This window comes from Onychostruthus taczanowskii, unplaced genomic scaffold, assembly GCF_017590055.1.
Source record: "Onychostruthus taczanowskii isolate IOZ18803 unplaced genomic scaffold, ASM1759005v1 scaffold8, whole genome shotgun sequence".
Taxonomy (NCBI): domain Eukaryota; kingdom Metazoa; phylum Chordata; class Aves; order Passeriformes; family Passeridae; genus Onychostruthus; species Onychostruthus taczanowskii.
Window position 1 is genome coordinate 341,738 of NW_024505892.1, and position 27,916 is coordinate 369,653.

Genomic DNA, 27,916 nt, shown 5'->3' on the forward strand with positions numbered 1-27,916 from the left:
AATGAGTTTTCCACCAGAATACAGATATTTTTCATTAGAAGTATTGCCTCTGTGCTTCATGGATGTTACAGAATTGTTGGACTTCAGGACGGAAGATAGTTCCTGAGCTTTCCCAGCACTGTATTCCAGAGAGTAAAGCCAAAGTCCATTCTCTAGGGGAGAATAGAAATACAGAGAAGTGACACAGCTGAGCCATATTTTTCAAGACTTGTATCTATTTGTATTTACAGAGATACTTCTTTATATAATATTTCAGATGTCAATCAATGATATTGCCACTTTCAAAATAATATTTGGTTTTACTATTATTTTAGGCATTTTCTATTTTGACAACAGCAGCACAACAGCTGTAGAAAGAAAGCCATTTTGGGGTAAGGTGAAAGCAAAATACCATTATATAAAAAAGTAAATTTTGTGTCAAAGTGTTCTCCTGAATATGTTTAACCAGTGTAGGTGAGATGATGACACAACCAGGTGTTTTTTCTTGTTTGGAATCTCTGTTCTTGACTAAAATTCACTAAAATAACTCTATTTCTGTTCTACTTGACCCTGACCCAAAAATAAGAGCAAAGCTCTTGACTGATATTATTTAAAACTGTCCTCTACATATCTTTCATGGCAATCAATAAACTTGTGTTACAAAAGTATACAAACTCTTTTTGATACCAACATATCCTCATGAAGATCTGTAAAGGTGGTTCACAAGCACTTACATGACAGTAACTGAACAGGTAAACAGGATAATTATTAGTTATTATTTTTACAGAGAAATACAGAGTTTAGGTTGTTCTCATTGGTAGAAATCACTACATATGTTATGAAAATGATTTTGCATTTACATAACTTCAGAAACATTTGTAAATCCTCAGTTCCATGTATTTTAAGCAGTTTTATTATTAATTTATATAGAAGTAAAAGCTTATACAAACTCAGAAATCTGTAAAAAAGACACCTGGAAAAATGACACAAAAAGAATGATCATAAAATATTAGATAAGTAAAGTCTGGGAGCCCTTGTCTTGTTTGTAAGATGTCACCAACAAAAAAATATCTGCAATCCAGAAGACTCAGCATCTGATTACAGCCAGGCAAATCACCTGTTAAAGACTGCTATATCTGTTTTTTAACTATTTCCTCTTGTAACTAGGAAGTGAGAAAGAATTCAATGAATTTAGCTGACCTAGCATCATGGATTGTGTCATGCTAAATCCAAAAGTTTGCAAAAAATGTTTAACCTGAATATTGTCCATAAAGATATTGAATAAGAATGTTAAGACTGGTTCACGAATAATCATTTTAGCTACCTAATATCAAATCTTTTGATTGTTACTCTTGTCAGCCATGTAAAAGGTACATATGAGGCTTGTGCAGCTTGGGAAGCAATTTCTTTTTGTAAAACACATCCTGGGAAATAGGCATTTTTGTGAAATAATCAGCACATCAGTACTAACAATAATCTGTGGAAGTCATGCACATGGAATTTCCCATGGGTTTGTGTGTTTGCTGTCTTATGAGGAAATAAAATAAAAATTTTAAAAAATGCTTACTGTTAAAATGACTGTCCATGACTGTGTGGTGAAACACTTACAAGTATTAGGAGATCAGCTCTTAAAAAGATTTTTTTCAGAACAAAACATTGCTACAGAGTAAATGTCTTGTGATGGATGGCTGCATTATAATCTGTTTCAGGATTGCTGTATATCAATAACATAATTATATTTAAGATAGATTTCATTTCAGCATTGCCAATTTGCTCTTCATTTGCCAGGCCATCTGCAAAATCACGTCTGTACCTCATACTGCTCAGCAGAGGGGCAGAATCCATTTCACTTGAATGAACATTTCTACTGTCTGGTGAGGGATTGACAAATTGAATGGATTTTAGACTTTTTAGTACTAAATTTGTTCCAGATTTTTATTTTTTTTTTGTTTGCTCTATTTGGATGCTGGTTAATAAGCTTAAAGGTAGTGTTGCAGTAAACAAATTGATCTGATTTTTTGCCTGGTAGCACTTTAAAAATAATGCTACCCTTGTCTTCTCTAAAATTAATTTCAATTAAAATTGTAAGGAATTTTTAAAGGTTCAAACCATACCATTTCCACTGTAAAACAACATAAGTAAATAGGAGTTTTTTTCCCCTACTTCTGTATTAACACATGTATATACATGAATATATATGAATACCACATTTTCTATTTTACAGTGCATTACCAGCCCAGTCTATAATCCAAGCATTGCTTACTAACATTCTTTTTGTAGGCTCTTACAAAGTCCCTTTCTTTCGCCAGTACAAGCTTCCCAGACAATTGATGAACAATCAAACTGACAGGGTGGAAGAGCAAATGCCCAGTAGTTTTTTTCACACAGACACTGCTACAAGTTTTTTTTAACTGATAATTTCCCTTCTGCCTTGACTTTCTGCAAAATTAATGATTTTATGTCTTAAAATATTAAAATCTCCCACCAGCCTTGTGCATTTGGAATGCCCATGCCATAATCTGCAATCATGTCAGGACAAAGGGTAAACTAAGAATATGACATTATTAAATTATAGTTGTCTTCATATTGTTATTCAATTTACACAGATTGCACTTTTTTTATTTTTTTTAATAGCTGAAAGAAAAAATTACATTTACCGTGCTTCTGAAAAGTGAGCTAGCTCTGACCTTATGTACGGGAAGACATTTTGGGCAAGAGATTTTCTGATCAGATAGATTTTGCTGTTCTTTAGAGAACTTTGCAATAGCCTTATCCAGAAAATGTCATTTTGAGTTTAATTAGTTCTGGCATGGTGATTACATCAACAGACAACATGGCTCTATATGAGCTGTGCAAGGCACTGCACTGGAGTGTAAGCTCCCACAGAGTTCATAAACTGTGCCTTGCTATTATTTGGCAAACAGAAGGACAAAACTACTGTTAGTTGATATCTTTTTTTGTTTCATTAATGTAGCAGTAAATTTCATTGTAAAGTGATGGCATTATTGTTACCTCATCAGGCAGTTGGCCTAGTTGTAAAGATGGAGCTAGGGCACAAGTGCAGCATGGACACACGAGCCTTGGACACGACTGTATCTACTTTGTTGGCCACAAAACAATCCCAAACATGACATGCAGGCCCAGAAAGAAAATGTCTAAGAAGTGAGAAAGAGAAAATGAGCTCCAGAACATGAAATTGTACTAAAATGTGCTATCAGATCTTACACCCATTAAGCAAGAGTGAAAATATATTTGCTTTTGAGCAATAGCATCCAAAAGGGGATGAGCCACACTTTCTTCAAGGGACCTATTCCCATTTTACTTTTCTATATTTCATTTATTCCTGGTATGAGTTGACACACATTGTTGGTATCAAGTATGATTAAAGAGCATGCTTGAACAACTGTTGTTTTTTGTTGTGTTTTTTTTTTCCTGGATCAAAGATAAAACACGGTCAGTCCCCTTAAAGAAAATGCTAGTGTTTGTTAGTTATATTGTTAGGGCTTCCATCCTGGAATCTCAACACATTTAAGTGTTTCCCCAGCCTCACAGTAGAAAAAAAGTTCAAAACAAAATCAGGACATGGGAAAAGAAATAGAGAATAGAAAAATTAATAAGAAATTGTGGAGCATATAATTTTGTCCTTTTTAGAAAGCAGTGTTTAAGTTTTCCTCCTCAAATCTTTTTTGTGTATTTCACCTGCTTACTCATTCCAGTCCACACTAGAGCTTATGGGCACAGCCACAGCATTTGGCTAATTTCTTCACTGCTACAGTGTATTCTCACACATTTCTGATGTGAGTGATGCAGAAATCTTAACTCTGTTTCTAGTTCCATGTGGAGAAAGATCTGTGAGAAAATCACAAAAATGAAAATAAAAAGCAAGCCCCTACCAAATAGTTTTAAATATATGGATAGAGGCCAATACTGTCTTGTTCCAGTGCATATCATCCCATCTTATTGGCGGAAAATACATAGAAATGTCATCAATTAAATGAGCTATATGCCAACTATCAAAGATGTAATACAAAGTTTTCCAGACATCTTAGTGAAATGAGGAAAATTATGAATGTTTACTGATACTGTCATAATTAGGGTAGATTAGACTCAATTACCACATTAGAAACAGGAAAAAAAATTATATAGGGAACTAAAACAGGAGTTATGCAGGTTTTGAGACAAGTACCAAAACTGTTCTGTCTCCAAGCCCTCAATGTATATCCAGTCTTAATAGATTAGGCATTTCTTTTCTCCCAACAGTCTAACAGTGTGCTCCATTCTGTCTACATGGATGAGAAGCCTTGAACTCAAAGGAATAGATACCTGAAGGTTGGTCTCTGCCTGACCTCTGTCAGGACACTTCAAAACCATCACAGTAGTGCCTGAGGAGGTCAAAAGAGAGATGTTCTCCCCATGGACCCCACATGCATGGTATGATGATGAATTCTCTGTAGTTCTTAACACTTGGGCATTAAATAACATCATGCAGTTTTTCCCATTGCATTTTATCAACTGACTGGTTTACTGCCTAGAAAAAGATGGAGTAATGTAGGTATATAAATATTGTGCTACTTTATTTAATGCAATTATAACTGCTCATTTTGCATACATCTGCCTGACCTGTGTATACATGATGTATGATCAGTACTGTCTTTTTTGACTTGGTGAGTAAGTTTCATACAAACAAAGGAGTCCCAAAAGGCTTACACACTTTACTGTTCAGTTGAAAAGAAAATGAATTTATTAAAAAGGAAATAGAATAACAAGAACTTTCTCTTTCTCTTTCTTTCTTTCTTTCTTTCTTTCTTTCTTTCTTTCTTTCTTTCTTTCTTTCTTTCTTTCTTTTCTTTCTTTCTTTCTTTCCTAAATAACTTGTCTACTTTTATGTCAGAGGAGCTTATATAAAAATATACCCATATTGACGTAAATTCTTCCTCACTATGTACAAAATAAAGAATACTTTTAACTTAGGATCTAATTCAATACTGAAATATAGAAGAGTTGTCCTTATATGCAAGTAATATTTGAAATCACAGACATGAATTAAACAATAGTAGTAAAGTCAGTGCAACTGCATCCATAAATTTGTCATCTGCTGAATTCCCTAAAAGGAAGAAGACAAAACAGTTGTTATGAAAATATTTTATGATATCTCAGTCCTGCAATATGAAAATAGTTAAATACACAATAAAAGGATTTTTCTGCTTGGCTAAAACAATGGCTGTAAAGCTGAAACAGTGCATGAAATGCAATCAGGCTGGAAACTCCTGGAGGGTTGGGTCTGTATATACAATACCAGCATGAGCAGAAGCACTTATAAAGATGGGGGATTTTTTTTTACATTTCATACGTGAGATGAATATAAAATCCGAATGCCATTCTTAATTTTATCATGAGTGAAAATTTCTTACTACGAATTGATTCTTTTCTCCCCTCTGTCAGTGTTTGTGTCATCGATGCCTCTTGCAGACAAAAGGGGTTTGTAATAGCCTTCTAGATCCTTGCACCCACTCAGCTTCCATGATAGGACTGGGTTCTACTTTTTTCTCATCCTTCAGCTACTATTTTAAGAGTTCATATGACTATCATCCAGCATATCAGAAATCTGTCAAAGCTCAAAGGCAGGACAGTTTAATAGAAGGTAGTTATGAATTGCTATTGCAGCAAAGTTTAAATTTCAAACTGATTTAAAAAAAGCTCTCTCTTCTCTTCTCTTCTCTTCTCTTCTCTTCTCTTCTCTTCTCTTCTCTTCTCTTCTCTTCTCTTCCTCTTCTCTTTCTCTTCTCTTTTTTATAATAGCAGTGAGAGAATTAGCTTCTACACCCAAACCTCATATAGGAAATTGTGTTCCTATGTGATGATTAGGACCAAATATTATGTCTGGAAGCTCAAAAAGGAGCATGATGTTGCAAACATGAAGTTGAAGTGCATTAAATCTTTAATTATTTATAAGCATGACCAGTTACTGGATAGTAACAAAGCTACTGGTTTTAGGCAATCAGATGTCAATTCATCAAGGCTTTAGGCAACTAGCATACTTGCTCTCTATTCAGATTTGAATAAAATATTTATTCATTCACTTCTAATAGCAAATCAATTAATAAAAATGCTCTTCTTGCACTTAAAAGTTATCAAAATATAAAGGAATATAATTACTTACTGCTATAAATAACTAAGTCCTTTCTTATTTTGTCTATTAAATGGATGGGAGATATTAGTAAGAGGCAGAGAACTTCCTTATGTCTTAAGTCCCAATTTTCAGTTGAGATTATTGGAATAATATTAGCATTAAATAGATACCATACCTTAGCTGCTGTTGCAAGATCTTCTGAATATTTATAAAGTAGAATCTGAAGAGTTTTTTCATGAAAAGAGCAGGAAGTTGGATTTAGTTCTGCAATATAACAGTATGCCTCTCTTTCTTATTGTTCTCCTGCACACTGTTCCAGATTATTCAGGTAATCACAGTGAATTGTTCTGTTACACCTCCCTAGTCTGCAAAAAGACATGTAAAAATCTGTTTCAAGAATCCCTGGCTCTGTGTTTTTAGTGTTCTTCAAGGTGACTGCCTTCCTCATGCCATCCCCCACAGAACATAGCCATTAAAGAATCAGTGCAGCAGAGAAAGCAGTCAACAGCAATGAGCACTAACCTGCTCTTGCACTGATTTCAGTCCAAGAAGTGGCTGGTAACAAGATCATAAGTTAATGCAAACAGGCCTTGAGAGCTAAGAGCTCTGGGGAATAGCTCCCTGCATCTGTGGTTCCATCAAAAGAAATCAGGTTGCACTCTAAGAGTAAGTGCAAGATCAAAAAAAAGCCAGACTAGGGACTGAGAAATGATGGTGCAGAGGAAAAAATGTAATATACACAAAGAAATCCACATAATATAATTTAAAAAAATCAAAATCTGTCAATAGAATTTATCTATTTCGAATCACAGATAATGATATAAATAAACACAATAATGAGAATTGTTAAAATAATGATTAAACCATTTAGACTAACCTAAGATATGGCTTAAGTTTAAATGGATCTTGTCATCAACAATATGAAAAAAAAGAATAAATTGCTAATGCCAATGAGCAAGAAATCCAGCCTAGTAAGGGAAATGCATGGGGTGGGCGCACCAAATAACAGGAAAACATTCAGAGTGTGCTGTATGTTTCCATGCATCCTTATCTAAGTATCTTAAAAGTGGTAGCACACCTTTGTATTGGAACACATGAGAATGAAATGAGCAATGCTGAATCCTACACAAGAGCATGATGCCTTGATTTTGCTGCTTTGCCATTGTCAGTGAAACTGAGGCTCATGATCTGAACTTTTCCCTCCTGTCCACAAGAAAAAAGTTTAATTAGTTTTCAGAAGTTGGTAGACCATCCAAAAATGTAGGGCCTGACTGGAGAGCAGCTGAGTCTTCGTGGTCTAGTCTAGACAGGGATTATTTCTCAACCTTTTGTTTTGCAGAACAAAATTTGATGCTAATTGGGTTATCAGTAGAAAAACATAAATAAGCCTTGCTCTATAGTCTGAGGGGTATTAATAAAAGGTTCCGTTTCCTTTAGTCACACTGGCATTACATTTTGTGTTGAACACTCATCAGATAAGGTACTGAATACAATGGCCTTTTTTACATTTATAAATTCATTTCAGAAGTCCCAATTACTTGAATAACCAAAAACTGAAAGGAAGAAATTATGGCTGCTTTAAAAGTAGATGTTGCTGCAGTCTTGTAGGTTTTCCTTCTGATTTTTGTTTTATTGGCATCAACAGGTTTTATGTTTGCATTTGACTAAATTTATGGAGATATGGGATTTTTCATTTTGGTGTAATGTGCAAGAACACAAGAGAGGAGAAAAGGGAGGAGGTAGCTGAAAGTCCCTGGAGATTTCCTGTGCTTTTGGATTACAGAAAACTATGGCACTGAGTGGTAGAGAGTTTGAAAGAAATAACAATTTTGCTATTATTAAACGGACTAGATATTTTGTATTCTGAATCTAAAAGAATGACATGAGCAACACTGCTAAAGAAGGGAGCTGCTGGAACTAACAGCAGCTGTTTCAGAGAGAACATCTGTGATATGACCTGAGATCATAACAAGAAATAATTTATAAAGTACATTGCACTTCTCACATTATCAACAATTAAACTACAAGGAAAATATCTGAATTTACAGCAGCTCAGTAAAAGGCTCAGTATAAGCAAAGTAATTTCTAAATAAGTTCCACAAATATCTATGGGGAAAGCATTAATTGTGGAATCCAATTGTATTGAGAAGTGCATAATTGGGCAGTAATAATTTTTAAAAACTCGTCATTCATTTGTCAAAATCTATACTTATTACTACATCATTTGAAGCTGATGTCAAGGAAAACACTTTTATTTTTAAACAACATTTTGCAGAAAAATTAATAATTAGCGTAAATAAACATATTTTCCTATTTAATTTTTAAAAATATTTTTAGCTAAATTTAAAATTTTAACTGATATTTTACTGGAGATATTGCTTTAGCAACAGACTGGAATGTTTGTTAGTTCTGATTTTCACTTGTCTTTTCAGCTTGTCACTTTACACTGCTGTTCAATAAATTGTGAACAGAAGCAACATTCTAATAAATTACTAATTGTGAATTTGAAGTTCAAAATGAGCAGTTAAAATTCATTTGTTAGGATGCAAAATGGATAGAAACTTGCAAAAAATTTTTGGTAGGGAATACTTAAGAAAGGCTTGTAATCTGCTTTTGAATATTTCATGTAGAAAAAAAAAAAGGCAGCAAAATCCAGTACATAAATTATTCATTTTGAATTATTCACTCATCTGTATCCTGGTAAAAGCTTAACTATAGTTTCACCATGTTGGACCATGATGTGATGACATCTAGTGTTGCAATATTGAAATAATGTGTTCTATCAGAACATGAAAAAAATTCCAGCAATTTGGTGTTTGGGATGAAGTCTCCCTTCTGACTCATTTAATATCTAAGCCTGAGACCAATTTGGTATGTTTTGCAACTCTTCTTAATGTTACAAAATAAAGAAGTATAATAGAATTCTCCCAGAGGGTAAAAAAAAAAAAAAAGAAAAGAAACATGATTAAATCAGGAAATGCTTCCTGGTCTGCTCTATTTGCTCTATTCAGTTTTCAGAAATATTTTATAGAGAAGACACAAAACTGCACCAAATTTTCTGAAAGGATAAAAGCAGCACTAGGGGTTAGCAAAAATTACATGGTGCTATACTAGTCCCGGTCACAGAGATGATCAGAGGGCTGGAGCACCTCTCTTGGGAAGATGGGTTGAAAGTTGGCATTGTTCAGCCTGGACAAGAAAGGGCTCCTGGGAAACCCTACAGCACCTTCCAGTACCTAAAAAGGGCTGCAAGAGAGCTGGAGAGGGACTTTTTACAAGGGTCTGTAGTGACAGGACAGAGGAGATTTGCTTTAAACTGAAAGAGGGTGGATTTAGGTTAGATACTGGGAAGAAATTCTTTACTGTGATGGTGGTGAGGCACTGGAACAAGTTGCCCTGAGAAGTTGTGGATGCTCCATCCCTGGAAGTGTTCAAGGCCTGAGTGGATGGATCATTTGGACAATACTCTCAGGCACATGATGTGATTCTGGGAGTGTCCTGTGCAGGGCCAGGAGCTGGACTCAATGATCTTGATGGGTCCCTTCAAATTCAGTATATTCTATGATTCTACAATTCTGTGATTTGAGTAGTATGGTCTAGGAGAAGGTGTTTTTCCCAATGCCAGGGAAGTGGGAGCTAGATGATCTTTAAGGTCCCCTCCAACCAAAAAATCCCATGACTCTATGGAATCATAGACTGTCTTGAGCAGTCAATGGCACCGAAGATCTATTGAGATAAAACTGGTTGTACAAGAGGTGACAAAAAATTTAAATCCTTTTAAATGAATGTTCATCCTCTTAACTGGCAACAGCTACTGAAATTAAAAGGAAATTTTCCACTGATATGGCTGGATTCTAACACATTCCAAGTGTACTGATTTTGAAAATGCTGAGAATTCACGATTCCTTGTCAGTAAATCGACATTTCTGTTCTCAGTAATGCTTCAACAGATTTTGATTCTGACATCTGTGTTGCATAAACTCAATGCACAATTCCAATATTAAAGTCTGAAAATACTTTGTGCTTTTCCATAAGGCTGGTAATTATAATGGAGATTTAAACCTGTCCAGAATTCAAATATAGAAATCCATAGGTTTTTAAGGAAATAATTTCTAAAAACTACTTTCAGATGTACCAGTGAAACCTAGTTTTACAATGGCCAAATTCTTCTGTGATTCTGCTGAATTGAAGCTTGATAATGGAAAATTTGGAAACATTCAGCAAAGATAAGCAGAAAAAAATTGAAGTTTTAAAGATTCATATACTACCTTTAATATAATGAATGATACTACCCCAGTGCTTACTGCTAAGTGTTCCTTTGTTAAAATGAGCTTTAGCTAGCAATACAATTAGTACCTACTCACCCAGTCAGACAATCAGAAATGTGTAAAAATAAATATTGAAACTTAAGCAAAACCAGTACAACTATAGAAACAGCTACCCATGTATTCAGAAAGAGTCAAATGACTTCCAGACCATTAAATATATCTGACAATATATTGTCTTTTTCTTTTGAGAAGTTTTAGTTTTGTTTTGCTTTGTAATGGCTCTCTTGAATTCCTGGTTATTTCCCCATGTTTTAAAAATAGAAATTTAAAAAAAAGAATAAATGAAAATCAATTTTGCCTCAGAAAACCTTGAGTTGTAGAGGATGGAAAGACACTAAATGCAAAGTTCAACTTGAAGACACAAAACAAACCACTGTAAATATAAGGTTGAATTTCAAATAAATATACTTTTCAAAAGCTTTTCCAAAGCAGAATAGGTCTCACATGAGAGACAGCACTTGACATGACAGACAGCACTGTTTGTCACCATTTGCATGTATAACAGGTTTTTAGAGCAGATACTAAGTGGTGCTCTGGGTGTGTCTGTCACCTTGCATAATACAGACCTACTGAGTCAGGCTTATCATCTTTATCATCTCTAAAAATCCCTCACAATGGATTTCAAAACCTAGTTTAACTTTCCCACTAAACTTGGCTTAGACTGGAAGTTCTTCAAATGTGTGGAGACAGAAAAATATATATATATTCTCCCCTCGTAACTTAGATTTTGTGCTTGGTCCTGTAAAATTCACAGAGGGATGCATTTGTCCAGATCCCCAACGTGTCAGTCAGTACAATGAGACACCTCAGACTGCCTCTGTAATTCACAGAGCAGAGCAAGGCAGCTGTGTGAATAGAACTTCTCCATGGGTGGCTTGATGCCCAGCATATGAAGAGAGGTAAGCCTAAACCAGCCAAGAAGCATATTTTGGGTTGCTTCCTCAGACTAAAGCACCAGCTTGTGGCTTTGTCACTCTTTAGAGCTGGAACTGATTGACAGAAATTCTTTTATGTGTTTAGGAGCCTGGAGAAAAGCCACATGATTGTCATCACTGGTGAAAGAAAGTGTTGACTGCGGTCTTTGGTCCTACTTTTCTGGGCAGTAATACCACCCAGAAGTGGATGAACAGTGACATCACTGAGTTGCATTTTCTTTCTATTCCTCCTTCTAAAGAATGGACAGATTTTAGGGCCTAATGGAAACCAAAAAGTCTTGCATTCGGATTCTGGAAATGAGCATTTTCTCCTGGAATGACAAGTCCTGGATTCAGTTCTTCCTGTCAATGCAGTTTTTGCCAGAGACATTTTAATTCCAAAAATATAAATGTGTCCCAAAGTAAAGAGCATGGACCATGACTCTGGTACAAACCAAGGTTTTTTCCTTACTACTCTGTGGAGACTGTGCAAAGATTTTTCTTTGTATTTTCTATTTTGCTTGTATACCAAAATAGTTGGCAAAAGATCCCAGACTAGTTAGACCTTCTTGGTGATAGAAAAAAACGTTCATTTCTTACCTCTGTGTCATTTCCCCCAGTGCTATTAGGAAAGCACATAAATCAGAGTCTTTTATGTCAAAACTGATCAAGGTGCTTTTGTTTATAGTTCCATATTTATTTCAGCTTCTCTTCCTAAAGTCAGCATTTACAACATGAATCAATCGTATATGCAGACAAATCCTGCTTGAAAAATTGGTCCAGAAATTGTCTTTGAGTTCAAAGCTGAGTTCTACAGCTTTTTTTCTGGAAATGTCTTCAATAAAAATGCTACAACTGTCAGCAATAAAAAAGACTGAGTTTTGAGAACTTATATGCAATACCAAAGACAAGACTTTTATGATTATAAAAGCTAAGCAAAACACTTAAGATTTTATTTTGCCAAGTTATGACATATATCATCACCTAAGTAACGTCTTAATTTTTTTTTAAATAAAATACCCACACACTTACTTATACACACCATTCAAATTATTAAGCTTATATATGTATGTCTTCAGCAGTTTGAGATACGACAACATGATAATGTCATGTAAAATTAAATAAATTATTAACACTTCTAATGTATTGCATAAATTTATTTTTGACATACCAGTTCACCCACAAGCTGATATAGAAATTGTTGTATTCTGCATTATGTGGACAAGCGCAGTATTTGAAAGGACTTGTTTGTGTAGTACTCATGAGAGAGGATGTTGTAATGCTGAGGATGCTACTGCTCAAGGTGTCTTTTGGACACACTTTTTGCTCTATGTTGCCTGTGATACTTGTTCAATAAAAGAAGCTTTTTTGGTTTGTTGGGTTTTTGTTTGGGCTTTGGTTTTTATTTTTTGCTATTTAATTTTTATTTTTGTATGCTTTGTCTCTTGAAGATCTACCCCAGGCATCTAAGTCTGGCAATCAATCCACAAGCTCAGTTTGCCAAAAAGTTTAATACTGATTCGCTAGAACCTGCCACCTGCTAGGAATCCTTTGCTTTGCAAGTGGCGAAACATTATCTTACTGATTGAGTCAAGCCCAGTTAATTTGCACTCTGATTTTTGTCTTGATAACAGTGTATAGAAATGTAAGTTAAACCCTTCAGGGGGTTAACCAGCTTGATAGTCCAGACAGTAACACTCTGCTAGTTATTTCCTTATTCTGTCATTTCTATATTTTTTTTTTCTGCTTTTAATGGCAGGCAGATCTCTTAACCTTGAAAAATAGGAATGAAGGATGAACAGTCATACATGATGAAACTGAATGTGCTCAAACTTGCTTAAACAGCAAGAGATTTTTTAATCTTTAAAGTTTTGCAAATGTGCATACTTTTGGATGTATTTTCTTTAGTGCTTCTATGGAATTAACATTCGTGAGATGAAGATGGGAAAAAAACCACTGTAATTTGCAGCATTTATTTTCTATATAATCTTTATTTCTATCAGCAAAAGAAATTCTCAAAAAGAGGGGAAAAAAAGACAAAAAAATAAAGCAATGAAAGAGGGCTAACCCCTGCCCACCAGTGCACTCCAAAGAGGGCACTGGTTCATTCTCAGTCTGACTTGGCAAGGATTGAAATTTCAAACTGTAGTCTAAGAGTTTGAAAGTAGATATTGGTAAAGTTTTTCATGACTTGGTTTGCTATACAGACATTTTCATTACAAGCTAGTTCAAATTTTCCTACAATTGTAATTACACAATTGCCATCAAATGGTGGAAGTTGCAGGATTCCTAATAGTGCCATCTCAGGGGAATTCTTGAAGAAAAAGTCTAACTTTTTTCTCACGTGATGTGTTGACCCAGGCCAGCAACTGAGCACTGATCAGTCACTTGCTCACCCCCATAGTAGGATGCAGGAGAGAATTTGAATAGGAAAAGTGAGAAAAACTCATAGGTCAAGATAAAGACACTTGAATACGTGGAGGAAAAACTGAGGAAAAAAAATCCAAGTGATTCAAAGGCAAGAATTCAATGCCTCCCACTAGCAGACTGATGCCCAGCCAGTCTCCGAGCAACCGCTTCTTTGGAAGAACTAGAGCGAGATAGAATCTGCACCCAGAGTCTTAAATGAAAAATAAGGTTTCAGCGAAGATGCAGGTAGAACCTTCTGAAAGGAAGACAAGCAGATTGAGTTTGATAAGGAAGAAGGGTAAGCAAGCAGAGGAATGTACAGAGACATGTGACATGATCATTGCAGAAAATGTCTTTTATTGCAGCATTCAGAATGGATCTGACATGATAATATGCATCAGGGAGAAGAAGAAAATATGCAAGATTATTTGAATTTGAAGGTGTTTCATTCTTTAGTTGCATGTTTTAGTTTAATTTAGTTTAATGTTCTTAAGCATATTTGTCTGACAGAGATATTTGGGCAAAGCCTAGGCAGAGAGACCTACAGGAGGGTCTGAGTTAGAGGGGACTAGCAAGATACAGATCAGAAAAAATAAACAGTGGAAATATTGTCAAAGGAAGGTGTGGTGAGGGAGACGATGAAACTACTTTAGCTTTCTCCTTGAGTGACTCTTGGTCTAGAGAGAAGCAGATCAGTCTAGAATGCACGCCTGGGAGTCAGTAAGAAAATGTGTTTGGTTTTGTGATGAGGTTGCAGAGAAATTAATCACAAGGGAGGATAAACAGAGAAGCTGGTCAAAGAAGATGCAGCAGAAGTACTGGTTCTGAGATTGGCTAACAGCCATTAATGGCTGTAATAAGAGCAGCTTTATTTTGTGTAAAAGATGAAAGCAAATTTGGGAGGGATGTAGTGCATGTCTAACAGAGAGACTGTCAGCAATTATAAACAACATGTTGAGTTGACTTAGAGAGGCAAACAATGAAAGAAGAAAGACAAATAGCTGAAGTACTAGCAGATGATGAGATCTGGAAATGTGTATCAACTATAAAAGTATTTCACAATAAACTGTTCATCAGATAAATGACAATTTCTAGTTTTCTCAAACTTATTTAAGCCTTATAATACTCTGTAAAATTCTTCAGGTTGTATATCCTGCATAACCTATGCCTCTCTGCGTCTTTCAACTCTTCAAGTCCTTGAGTGTTTTCAGATCTGACCAACACTTTTTACAATGAATCTGTGCAAAAGTAAAATTTTCAGTATGTCCATTGACATTGATGCATGGAGCTTTTTCATTATTATTTCACTATGTCTCACAATTCTAATACTGCTCTCTTAATTATGAAAACATTAACTTCATAGCTAGAAAATTAAGTTACTCAGGAAGAAGTTTTCTGCTTTCACAGTGAAATCTGAACTTTGTGAAAGATGTTTGTCACTGAAAATGGATAAAAATTATTTTTTTTACAAATTAAGCAAAAATAAATTATTAGAAAGTATTCCCCCATAATCACTTAGTCAACCAATAATATGCCCATTCATTTAGTACTGTCTTCCAGAATAATAAAATGGTGAAATTTCAAAATTTGTAATTACTTTATACTTTTGGGATTTCTTTTTAAAAGACTTCTATTGTTCCTCATAGAGAAAGTATTTAGATGCAGATTCTTTTTTCCTTTAAACACTTGAAGCATTATTATTCCGAGCTGTATTTTCAGTCATATAAATATATCACAAAACTGTGGCTTCTAAGACATATAGTTGTTACTGGACTGTTATGAGAGAGGTTTAAACAACAGTTCTTCACACCCCTTCCCTATTTTTTCTTTTCACATTTGATAGTGATCAAGCTGCAGGAATTATTTTGCCTGTGGATTCCTTTATTTTGGTGCCAGTATATGTGCCTCTGAATTTGAGCCAAATAGAACAACTCTGCAGTGCATCCTCTGCACTGGGTGAATCTGGGACTATCGTTGTCAGTGGTTGCTCTATACCACAGTCCTCCTGAAAAAATCTGAAGAAGGAGAGGAATGACAACAAGCATGAGAACCTCAATACCATTCACAAAAATTAAGTTACCACCCCCAAAAACTGAGTTCACATTGTGCCAATCAACCACACTTCTTTTATGCTCTTTGAGAAAAAAAGAATCACATCCATCAGCACATCCTTGACTCTGTCTTTTGTGGTACCTTCTTGAGATATAGAAACATATCAGAGCCACATCCATTCATCTTATGGTTTGACAATATGCTGCTCTAACCCTGGTCAAAAGCACATGTGCCTCCATGCCTGTCACCTTTCTAGTACACAAGGAACAATAAATTAGGTGTGGTTTGACTTGTTTTTCAACAAGCACATTTATGTTGACCCAGCTGCAGTCCCTACTCCTCCTGGGGCAGACATGGAATATGTCAATGAAGCTCTGCTTAAGTTAGCATTCTGGAGTTAGCTGGATTGATGGCCTCCTAGAACACCATCTACATAAAGAATAAATTTTTATTTTTTAAAAAACAATCTGAAATTGTTATTAACCTAAAAATAGGATTAGGTCAGAGTAATTCCAAATCTGAAGGGGAAATGATGGAAAATTAGAGGGTGGGTGAATAAAATCATAGTTCTGCAGACGTACACACCTGTGTCTACTCCAGACAAAATATTTTTGCAAACAGAGATGTCTTTTCTCCATCACATCTTAGTAAGCATATGGGTACAACCTTTCATTATCATGAAAGATTCTGAATATCGCAAATCGTAGAAACATGAGGCTCTACCAGTTTATTTACATTAATGACAAGAGGAAGTTGGTACTGGAAGGAAGAAACAAACCCATTTCTGAGGCCTCATTCAGCAAATAAATTACAGAAACCTTCTTCTTCTAAAGCAATGCAGTTGAACTATAATTTATGATACATGATTTTAACAAATTGCATGCTAGAATAATTTCACAAAATTGCAATGTACATTTAACTGTGAGGAATTTAAAATTATAACAATAGAAGAGAAATTAGTAGGTACTATTAAAACTTTCAATTAAAAATTCCCAACTGGAATATACTGAACTAAAAACCACAATTGATTAGGTTGTTTCCTGGACACTTATATAAACCAAATATATCTAACAGACTAATCTTCAATAGCTGCTGGTGGTATTGGGCAGTTATACACTTAAATGGGATTCTTTGGATTCATTTATCAGCAATCCAAATGTACTATGTATCTTCATTTTCATGTAGAGTGTATCTTCCTTTTAACCCAAGTCCTATTGTCCTTAAGTTGCAAAATGCATGAAATATTGTACTAATGCTTCATTTACACAGAGAATTGGATATTATGCCAGGGAATTTGTGACAAAGTGTCTGAAAGTGCTTGTCAAGATGCAGGTTGAATCACCAAATGCTTCCTTCCAGCCCTGCTTGGGTGACTGGCTCATGAAGTATCTCCCTGACTGGGGGTCACCCTCGGTGCAACAGCTCTTAGCATAACAAAAGGAGTTGTGTAGCAGCTAACACAGATTTGCCAAGAACAGATTTTGTCAAACTAACCCAATTCTATTCCATGACAGGATAACAGGACAGAGCAGCAGAGAAAGAGTATTATCATACATCCTTACTTTAATGGGGATTTTGATACTCTCTCAGGTGTCATTCTCATAGCCATGGCAGGGAGCTATGGTCTTGGTGAAACTACTGTTGGATACAATCCTGCTGGATGAGTGTACCCAAAGAATGTCTGGGAATGACTCTTTGCTGGGATGGAGGGATGTAACAAGTGGAGTTCACTAAGGTTTTCTTTGGGCCACAGGCCAGGCCTGGTCAATATATTAAGTGCTACAACAAGGGCCAAGTCTATTAAATATACAGAATATGAAGCTGAAACTACAATGGGAAGCATTAAATATCATCAGGATGGCAACAACACTCTGGAGAGAACCATGCATTTTTCCAGTTAACCACAGTAGTCTTTGTGTACTTGCTTAAATTACATTGGTCTCCAAATGTAGTCTGCCAGCCCTCGATGCTCTCTAGCAGAGAAGAAAAATGTAGAGATGAAATTACTTGTATTCATTACTTGTATAGCTGTTGGACAGGAAACAACAATCTTAAATTGAAGATAGACATCAAGAAAACACTCTAAGATTAGAGACATTAAAGATCTGGAGAAGATTGTCTAGAGCTTGCATCTCCTTCACTGGTTTCAGATAGCTGAACCTGGTAGGGTGGAGGTCCCAGCTGATCCTCCCTGCTCTGGCCCAACAGAGGTGAGGATGCTTCAAGTCCCTTCCCTGATCCCAGCCATCTGTCCGTCTGGGTGAGTGTTCCTAGTAGGTGCACACGCATGTACATACAGAGTACAGACCTGCCTGTCCACATGGATCTACAGCAGTCACAGTATGCTGCTCGTACCAGTGCCTGGAAAGGCCCATCCTACTCCTTCTCTCCTTCCTGGAGAGGACTGAAACTTGCAACAGTGGAATATATAGACAAAAAATATGTGTCTCTTTAGCAACTAACCTTCAATGCCCAGACTATCTGGTTTCTGGCCCATGGACCTATGAGTCCTTAAGAGCCCACTCCAGCCACTGGCACTCAGATCTCCTGTCAATGTAGCTTGTAACATTCCCACATACACAGAACAGAGAGTACCTCCACATGAAGAATAAGGAAAATCTGATAAATGTCAAGAATGACATAATGATTGTCAGTTGCTGTACAGGAGCACTGGACATTATCCTGGAATCCACTTAAAGCCTCTTCACAGGCAATGTTATCAAACAAATTTACTAGGCAAGAAAATACAATTGTATCTTATCTCTAAGTCGTGTTTTTCCTTTCAAACTTTATCAAGAGAGCAATACTTTATTAAAAGCCTAGTCAATATGGGGTGGTTTTTTGGTTGTTTATCTTTGTGTGTGTGTTTACTTGTTTGTTAGTTTTTTTGCCCTGGTAAAAAGTGCTCCCTAAACTAAGTATAGAGACAAGTCATAGATCTGTGACAGTAATATCCTGACTCCCACATGCTGAATACATAAATGGCAGACTGAAATATTGAAAAGGGTCCCTGCCCACAGCAGGAGTGTTTGAACTAGATGATCTCTAAGGTCCCTTCCAAAACAGTCAATGCTTCTATAAAAGGTTGAAGAGCTTCTGTCATTGCAGAGATTTTGTCTTCTAAGAGTCACAAAAAGTGAGACCAGAATGAAAACTTACAGCAGGAATCTGAAATTTAATGCCTCAATATTTGGTTTTGTTCCTTAAAATGTCAGTGAAAAAAAACATTTACAGTGAATGAAATAATCAGAAATGACTTGGTGGATAAATACAGGAAAAGCAAATCCATCCTAAGTTTCAGACATTTACCCTCAGCCATAGCCTTTACAAGTTAAAGGAAAAGCAATTATTTAAGCACTTTTTTTCCACATTTTGGAGTCTACCTATGCTTTTCAATCAGTGTGATGGTCTTCCATTATTTTATTTACTAAACACTTTGGCTTTCCTTGCTGACATCCTATCACAGAGAAACAAAGGATTTATTTCCTTTTTCCATTTTCTAAGAATCTGTGTTTACGTACATTTCAGTCCCTGCATCCAGAATTTACTTACTCATTTTAGGTTTGGAGAATTTCAGGACAGACATACTTTGCTGAAAGGAGAGTGACAAATGCCTGAATTAATGCTGCTGTGGCCAAATATTCTGCAGTTTTTGTGTGAGATGGACAGAATTCATCTAACTAGGCTGGTTAGTAGCACAAAATGTGTGATAACCTGCACAAAGCTCAGTGGAGTTAGATCAGAGTTCATCTGAAAGCTTCCACATAAAGCTTTTTGCTCAATATTTAAAAGTGACCTTTAAAAGGGAATTTCAAACATGTGTGATTTAGTCCAGGTAACATTATAGTAGGCACCAAACTTCATTTCTGGAAATCCCAACCAACACTAGTAAACACCCTATTTTAGTCCTCACAGAAATTATTTCTATGCTCCTAAGTTACTACCTGCTGCAGAAAATAACAGTTTCCCAGTGAAACCTGGCAAGATTTCAGAGTCCTTCTCAGCTCGTGTCACCTTTCAGACACTGCTGGGTTACAGACTCAGGGGCAGTGACAGCTCTGACTGCCCAGCATGGACATGCTCAGGCCACCTCTTACACTGACGTGATCTTTAATCAGAAAAGGCCTTGGCAAAAGCAACCACAGCAATTACCTGTGGTCAAAAGCCAAGCTGAGGCCCTGCTAAGGAATGCCAGGTACTTGAGCAAGTGATTGCAACGTGCTGGAGAGGGCAAGTGTTACCCCCACCTGCCTTAGTTCCACCCAGGGCTCTCATGGGTCTACTGGTAGTTCAACTTCTGACTCTTTAAGCAATCTAAATACCAACCTGCAAATGAGTAGCTTTTAATTTTTCTCAGAGAAGAGTAGAAAATCAAAGTGTTGCCTCATGCACTGATCTTGTGGTTCAAGACATCTTTGATAATAAATATACAACATAAATATGACTTTCACCCCCCTTCAAACAGTAGTTCAGGGACCACCTACCACACAGCCAATGCCCTGGATAAATGAGATTCCTTCATCATTCCATACTGCAGTCTGAGCTCTACTGGGAGAGCAGCTGAAAGAGCTTCTTGCTCTCTTGCTCCCACCCCTCCTCCACATCTATCAGTCATGTGGTTCCTGGTAGAAACCCAAAAGGAAATAAAGTAATATTTTTGATCAGAGCCAAAACATTGTTTTATAATAACAGCTGTCAAAACCTGGCCAAAAATCTTGACTTTAACGGTGTATAAAATTTCAGTCTTCAGGGCGTACAATGATTTGTAAAAGGGTCAGTGGCATTGTCTAGGATTATAAGGAAGCATTGCTGAAAGCATTTAAAAGATCAGGGGGAAAAAAGTTCCTTGTCAATCAGCTTTTCAGACATTCAACAATTTTTTCTCCTTTCAGTAGTAAACTGTGCTCAGCACAAAAGTCTTCAGTCTACATGCAATTAAGGACAGGGCAAAACTAGGGAAACATGCTGCGCATCAGGCCTGAACTGGAAAGAAAAAAGATTTTAAGCTATGAGTTTTACTAAGGTACATTTCAAAATTGTTTTTGTTAAAAGACAATAAAGGCATTGTCCCCTCCTCCTCCCCCTCTGCAGGTACTCTAGGCTATTCTCTTCTACTTTGCTCAAAAACATTACCAATACACAGCATATTAAAGGAATCATTGTTAGGTTGTGGACTCTTAATTCTCTTTCCAGACTGATTTTCCCAGCCACCGCATGCGCCTGGCATTTTTTTCCTGATGTGATCTATAGGAGTCCTTCCAAGGCTCCTAGCCAAATGGCCAGCCTTCACTGGGGAGAGGCCACAGCTGCCTGGCCCTCACTGCAGAGACGTGCACTGGAGCATGGCTGGCACAGCTGTGCTGAGTTTATTCACTGGCAGACAGAGAAAGGAACCTTTCTGGCTGCAAAAGGGGAGGGAAGGGTCTATCAATGGATAGAGGTTAACATCCAGAGAAAGCTGGGATTACCTCCATGTTTTGTTGGCTTGATTAGAGTCAGTGGGTTTTAATTTGTTACTTAAAGACTGGAAGTGACTGGAAGAAGCTGGGGAATACATGCACCCCAGCTTTGACAAGAACAAGATTATTTGAACCATTGTTTTCACAGGCTACACCTACAAGGTCTTCAGACTTACGAGTAAGTCTTCTGCTGACCCACTTGGGCTGCATATGACACACCATGAAACTTTTTTTCACTGTCCAAAGAAAAAGGTTTACCTTTTTTATTATTATGCATTTGTTTTGGCTGGGGTGGTGTTAATCTTTACAGGGCTGTGTTTTGGATTTGTACTGAGTACAGTATAGATAAAATAGAGATGCTTCTGTTATTGCTGAGCAGAGCTTAAGGCCTTTTCTGCTGTTCGTACTGTGATGTTGGCAGGGAGGCTGGGGAGGCATGGGAGATTGGGAAGTATGGGAGATGGGGAGAAGACACAGCTGGGACAGGTGACCCCAGCTGACCACAGGGATATTCCAGACCATGAGCTATCATACTCATTGTATAAAGTGAGAGGAAGACAGAGGAAGTGGGGGGTATTCAGGACCATGGGTTTTGCCTTCTCAAGCCCCTACTATGTGCGATAGGACCCTGGTCTCCTGGGAGACAGCTGAACATCTACCTGCCCATGGAAACAGTGGATTAATTCCCTATTTTGCTTTGCTTTCTGTGCAGCTTTTGCTTTTCCTGTTTAAGTGTCTTTATCTCACCCACAAACTTTCCCTTTCTGATTCTCTCCCCAGTCTTGCTGGTGAAGAAGGGAGGGAGTGAGTGGCTGTGTGGAGTCTGGTTGCTGGCTAGGGTTAAACCATAGCACAGTATCACAAAGCTATATGAACCACCCATGAAAGACCTGTCTTTGTTGCGTTCTTGTATCTCATCTATATCACTGTAGATTTTCTGCAGTTATACTTGGCAAAACACTGCAAAGGGCTTGTTTTTTGATAGTAATGTTGAGACATTTTCCTAAATTGCCTCAGTCATATTATGAAATTAACTGTATTTGCAGTACGATTATTTTTTCTTTAAAAAAGTGTTTTACAGTGTAATTTTGTTCACAAATGCAAGTGAAAAATTTATACTGGCATCATTTTATAATTCAGATCTGTCTGTGGCCATTTTCCCTCAAATGGCACAAACTGCAAGTTAATGTAGAAACTGCAAGTGCTGCAATCTCAGATTTGAGAACCTGAAAGTGAGGTTGAACTCATGTTTTCTAGTGCTTAATCACCCACTTAGAATTGGCAGAAAAAAACCCACCAAACACAAACCACTTCATCTCTCCAACAGTAAAGTAAATGTGGTTGTCTTAAGTGGACTTTCTCAGCACGTAACTGCTCAAAATTTGTAAACAAGCCAGTTGCCATACAAGATGGAAGAGGCTACAGCTCTGTTAAATTCTTTCTGCTGGGATAAAAGATTTTAACATGGCAGTAAATTTGTTTCTGTCAGCTAATAATCCTAACCAGATACAATTTTTAATACATAGTTTTATTATATGTAAAGGATAGACCTCTTAAATTAGAAGGTGCCACTTTTACAGCAAATTATTAAAGGCAGTGTGATGTCTTTATTTCTTTGGAAGAGAGTGACTGGCTGTGCTGACTGATAACATATTTTTTTCTATTCCTCATCTTTTATAGAAGCTTAGAAAGTCAAACTTTCTCAGGCAACAACATGCAACAAAATGAAATATGATTAGAAGTTGTCACAGAAGCGCTAGCTGGACAGAAAAGGATTTCTTTTTCCCAATAAAAAAATAGGATTAAAAATCCCCTCAAATTTTCTGCCCCACTTTTCCATCCCAGTTCTTCATTAAAGATGATCTGTTGTCCTTTCAAGAAAAGAAATACTTCAGAAGCAATGAAAATTGTACAGATGTATTAATATCTGGTGAAAAAAAGCTTTTTTAAAAATTCAGTCTAAATTAAAAAAAAAATCCAAAACATGGATCTGATAAATAAATAGCTGTTAAATAACAGCTACATAAGGCATTTGGTGGATAAAATCTTTTTTTGAGACATTTAGCTTAAATTAAGAATATAAGGTCTTAGTCCCTGTAATTTTTTTTTTTTAATTTGGTTTGGTTTTCTTTAATTTTGATGGAATTTGCTTAAACAATCAGGTTTAGAAAGTGGAGTAATCTTTTTGGCACAGTGAATAATTTCAACAGTCTGCTTGCAAATTGCCTGAGTGAACTAAATCCAAGTGGAGTTTACAGAAATAAAACATTATGATAAAAGTTTGTCAGTAACTTTATTGCCCAAAGGTTGGTTGTACAGTACACGGCTGTTATTGCAAATGCTCCTCTGAAGATTCAGGTGTGATTCCAACATCTGTGGCCAAACTCCTATGGGGAAGACAGGACAGATGGGGAATTTATGAAAACTCTTGGATTTCTCTCTGTTGTGGTCAGTGTTTAACTGGGTGACACCGTCAGTGTCAAGCCCAGGAACTGGGAAGAGGGTTGTGAGGTGAGGAGAGCATTGTGTGCTCTTAGTACCTACATGGAGTGAAACACTCCCTATCTGTCCAACCACATGTTATTTTTCAGACTACTTGTCATCTTATATTCTACCTTCTTTGTTATGTCAACAGCATATTTCAGGAGGAGTATAAGAAAACAAACAAAAAAAAAAGGAGAGAGAGGACACTATCAGCATGAAAATATTAAGGCAAAAGTTAGAAATAGACATAAGGTCAGGGGGACAATATCTTCTTCAGATGGGTTTGGTGACAGATAAAATTCTACTTGGAGCTACAGTTCTGAGCTCCGGTCCCATGATTTCAAACATTTTAGTGGCAATGTGGCCTTAAGGACTCTGCTCAATTTAATTTCCCAAAGTGCTTATAGTAAGTTTTAAAAATAGGTTGAAGGGAAGGAAAGAAACCTCTTTTTGGTTCATAAAATTTCACTGAATTTATGTCTGCGATGCTGAAAAGGAAAGAATAATGACGATAGGAAAACAGAGAAGAGGCAGAAAAGAAGAGGGATGTATGGACAGACCTTACTCAAGCTCTGCCCTTTCTGTCATGGAGTGAAAGCCTCTACAGTCTCTGACAACAGTATTGGAATTAATACCTGATATCAGGTAAAAGAGGTGTTTTGAAAATGCTAGCAAAATTGAATTCACCTGCATCTCTGTGAATCTAACAGAAACAGTTTAAGACCTTTAAAATATTATTACTTACTGAAATATATTTCAAACTCAATACACAGCATAAAAGGTCTTTCTTTCTCAAGATTAGGTGCCTTAATACAATGAGTTTTAAATCATCTGTAATTCAGCTGATGGAATACCTTGTGTAGCTTTCAGAGGTCTTGAATTTATTGTCAGCTCTTTGGATTAAAGTCTACAAAGCAGAGTAAACCACTGAGAATTATTTTTCATATTTTACGTCTGGGGTAACACAGTTCAGTTGTTCATCCTCCCTGAAACAAAGGCAAATAAAAATGTGTTTCCTCATGGTTCCCCCTATGTTTGAAAGGCTTTAAACAATTAAACTGAGGTCTCAGAGACACTATTACTCATATGATTATTATCTCAATACAGTTCTTTGTAGATCTTAAAATGTAGTTCAGTCAAATATACTTAAATTGACTTCCATACAGCAGAAGAGGTACGGCTGATATAGAAAAAGGTGCTTATGTTGATTTGTATTCTTTTAGTGAATTGATTTGTTTATTTCCAAATCCACATGTTTATATAAAGGCTATGAACAGATGAACTCATTACTCACAGAAAAAAAAAAACACAGATGAATTGCTTTGCAAAACAGAAAACATTATAAAAGGTAGGATTCCTAAAGTTGCACCCCTAAATCCAGGTAAGTGGTCTGGTTTGCAACAGAAGGTTTCGAGTGTTAAATACTCTTTTATTTTCTAATAATGGGCTGAATTTATATCTGAAATTGTGTGAACAGTTAAGCTTGACTTTTATAGTGGTTTTTTGGTTTTTTTCAAGTTGATAACCATTTTTTTCCATTTGCCTCAAAAGCCTCATAAAGAAGAAACTGCTCTGCTCTCACAAAAAAAAAAATTCTGTCTGGATTAATTTTAAAGGCCTTGAACAGTACAAAAAGTAGTATCTGAAAATCAAGAGAAAATTAAATACAACCTTCATGCCAGATTCGAGCATTTTGTTGCCACTCACAGCATGCATGAATTTCATTATTAGAGATTTTGCTACAAGTAGGGTAGTTTTGGTAGGCCTAATGAAGTTGCCTACATTTTCTAGTATGTTGTAGTAAACTGCATATTCTTATTATAATCATAGAATCAAATAATTTAGAAAACACCTGTCCTGGGGTGACTTTATGATGCTTGTATCCCCAATCATCTGTTCTGCTTATATTATTGAGTTCTGTGCTTTTAAAACTAGATCTGAGAGTGAAAGGGTGGGGAGAAGGAGAAGTGGTGGATTGTCTGAGGCAGTTGTATTCAAAAACACAGAGATAAGAGCTTCAGCTTTCTCTCTCAGACTGTGTTGTCTGCAGCACGGACAGACAGCGGGAGAGAGCTCTCCTTTGCTTTTAGTAAGTTTTTTTTTAGCTAGCAGACGCAGAGAAGTTCCCCAGACTGTGGCTTTTCTTCTTCTTGGAACTGATCAGCCCTGCTCTGGTCCAAGAACTCAGAAGAGCACTGGGAGCTCACGCCTGTGGCCCACTGGGGCCTGGGATGTGGCATTTTCCAGTGCAGGAGGGACTGATAGAGACCCAGCTCCACTCCACAAAGAGGACTTTCTCTCTGAATTTGCCATCTCTTCAGAACAATGAGAGGTTCCATTGTTTAATATTATTAATTTTCTTATGTTTGTGAATACTTTGCATGTTAAATAAATAGTTTTTTCCACTTTTCTGGAAGGAAACTTTTCCCGAACCATCTAGGGGAGCAGCTGCTTGAATTTAGTTTCTAGAGGGGATCCCTTTGGAGATTTCCTCCCTAAATTTGCCCTAAACCAGAACAGCACCTTAATGACCATTGAGTCCAACCTTTAACCCAACACTACCAAGTCCAGTACTAAATTATGTTCCATCTACATAACTTTTAAATACTTCCAGGGATCATGACTCCACAACTTCCCTGGGCAACCTGCTCCAATGCTTGACAAATCTGTTGGTGAATAATAGGACAGTAGCACACAGATGTAGAATTCAGGCTCTGTTTTCACAGAACTTTTTGTACATTATGAATTTTCATGAGTGAAAAAAAAACATTACCTCTATACCAAGTAAACAGGCTTTCTCTGTGCTTTAGGTCAAATTTCAGCTAAGGTACTGATAATTTCCAAGCCAGATGATCACAGTAGCTAGGAAATATATCCACTTACTGGTAAATATCAAGTGCTAGAGAGCCCACTCCTCTTTTGTGAGGTCCTAGCCCTCACCCAGAAGAAAGATGAGTATCAGCACCACTGCTTCCTGCTAAAGGCTCAAGAGATGTACAAGCATTCTCTTCAATTTCTCTAGGTGATCACTTTCCAAGGAATCCAGATCAATTCCAGGGAAATAAAGAAGACTGAAGAATAGGTAATGCAGAGGTAAAATATAAAGAGTTAATCTGATTAAAAAAAAAACCAAAAAACAAATCAAAACCCTATCTCTTCCAAGAAAATAGCATAAATAGTGAATTAATGTTCATTATTTGTGGAAAAAAAAGACCTGTCCATCAGACCAAGGGCATATATTTTGCCCTTGAAATGAAGAGGTCAGAATACAAGGAGTTGGGAAGATGTAGGGAATTATGCAGTGACTGCAGGCAGAAAACAAGGAGTGTCCTGGCAGAGAAGATTATTTTTTGCTTCCCTGTCTGCTAAAAATGAGCTTCTGAAACAAAATATGAGCTGTCTGAAAACACAATGCCAACATGATCTAAGTAGAATATCAAATTGAGGAGACATGGAGAAAAAGTCTCATGACATAACATGCTTCAAGCGCTTGAGAACTTTTCTTTTTGTTTTGGAATTTGATTTTAAGAAGTTCCATAGAAGAGTGTGAAATAAAACAGGTTTCTGAAATGTATTGCATTTTCTTTTGCTTCATACAAAAGACCATTGCCTGTTGATTTCTGGTCTCCTAAGGAACTGGGACAAATCTCACTTCAGGGGAAATTTCTAATTCCAAGAAAGGGAATCATTAAAAACTTTGCCTGGCTACTCAGGCCCCTTAAGAGTAGACCAGACAGACTGTTGATTTTACAGCTTGAGTTTCAGGTCAGATGCTTGAGTTTGAACAGGGTCATTAAAAAGCCACACCACACAATTTGCAGGATGTAAAAAGAATGACTCTCATAAAAAACACCTAAAGGGCCACATGGTTCAAGGCTAATACAAGTTGGTTTGGGATCCTGGTAGGCGCCTGTACTCCAGCTTCATCCCACATTCTGACTGCATACTTCAACATCTTTTTCACAGAATATGGAAAAGGTTGAGTTGGAAGAGACATTTTAAAAGTCATCTAGTCATCTCCACAATGAGTGTGGCCTATGCTTTTTATCCAAAGACAGCTTAATGAAAAATCCATGGGAACAGGGGTGAGGATACCCAGGAGAGTGCCTGTCACACTAGACAGTGAGAAACAGTCCCCTGCTTACATTGCTAGCTCACTCT